A 1,539-nucleotide genomic window follows, 5' to 3' on the forward strand; every position below is an offset into this window, starting at 1 on the left:
ATAAATATTAACTGTTACACAAGTCCTTAATATTTACAAGCAAAACTGCTTTCTCTAGAATTCTCTACAAGCCTAGAAGATTCCAAGGACTTTCCTAGAAAATCCATAGAGATCTAGGATTTTCCAAAGGAAATGTCCATACTTCTCTAGAATCTTCTCACAAATGCTAACCTTCTTCCTATGTAAACTTTCACATGGCATTAATATATGCCAAATGGTGCCTATGTGGCAAGATAACATGGCGGGTCATCACAGTCCCCCCACCCAATATTGCAACAACCGCGGCACAATGCTGCTACATAAATTCTCGGATCTTATCTTTAAATTGCCATAAGTCTTCATATCGTTCCCACGTGGCCTCCTCCAGTGATTATCCCTTCCAATGGACGAGGAATATAGCGGTGGATTTTTGCCTTTGTTTTTGCGTGGCCTGATAATCAATAATAGCCTCATTCTTCCGGTCATGTGAGGCGGTGATAGTAATAGGCGCTCAACTTGATTGGCTCCTACTCGGATCATCCTTGTCTTCATGATTTGGCTTAAGCATGCTGGCATGGAAGACAGGATAGATATTAAGATACGATGGCATGTCAAGATTGTATGAGGTCTTGCCTACCCTGGAGACGATCTTAAATGGCCCTTCATACTTGCGAATCATTCTGATGCATGCCCCGTAGTGCTTTGAACTGTCTTGGGTTAAACTTCTTCATGACTAATATAGTCCGTGGGACGCTGCGTACGGTCCGTAAACTTCTTCATCTTCTTAGCTGCCTTATCCAAGTAGGACTTAGCAGTGTCAAACCGCTCCTCCCATCATTGGTCATATGATAAGCCCCCAAACTCTTTCCCTCAAACACAACTGGTAATGAATGTGGAGTTTGTGATTGTTATCCTGTGAATAACTCAAATAGTGTCCGCCCCGTGGACTCACTCCGCTGCAAGTTATAAGAGAATTGGGCGATGTCCAGGAGCCTTGACCAATTTTTTTGATGCGCGCTTATATAATGCCTCAAGTAGCATTCCAGTAAGGCGTTGACCCGTTCCGTCTGTCCAACCGTCTGTGGGTGGACACTAGTGGAAAAGTGTAGTTTCATGCCAAGTATGTCGAATAACTCTCTCCAAATGTTCCCAGTAAAGCGGGGGTCTCGATCACTGATAATATGCCTTGGTAAGCCCCAATACTTCACCACGTTCTTAAATAATAGCTTGGCGCCTTCCTGGTGAGGCGGGCATCAAGGTGGCATATTTAAAAAATCTATCCACTACCACCATAATAGTACCATAACCATCGGACTTCGGTAGACAAGTGATAAAGTACATAGTCACGCTCTCCCATGGACGCTCTGTGACTGGTAGCGGTTCCAAAAGTCCTCCGGGTTGTTGTTGCTCAACCTTGTCCTGCTGACAGACAAGACAAGTCTGCACATAACATTCTATGTCATCTTACATGCGTGGCCAATAGTAGACTGACTCAACCAAGGCCCTAGTGCGATGTTGGCCTGGATGGCCAGCCCATATTGTGTCATGACTCTCCCTTAT

The sequence above is a fragment of the Nicotiana tomentosiformis genome, chromosome 2 (assembly GCF_000390325.3).
Source record: "Nicotiana tomentosiformis chromosome 2, ASM39032v3, whole genome shotgun sequence".
Lineage (NCBI taxonomy): Eukaryota > Viridiplantae > Streptophyta > Magnoliopsida > Solanales > Solanaceae > Nicotiana > Nicotiana tomentosiformis.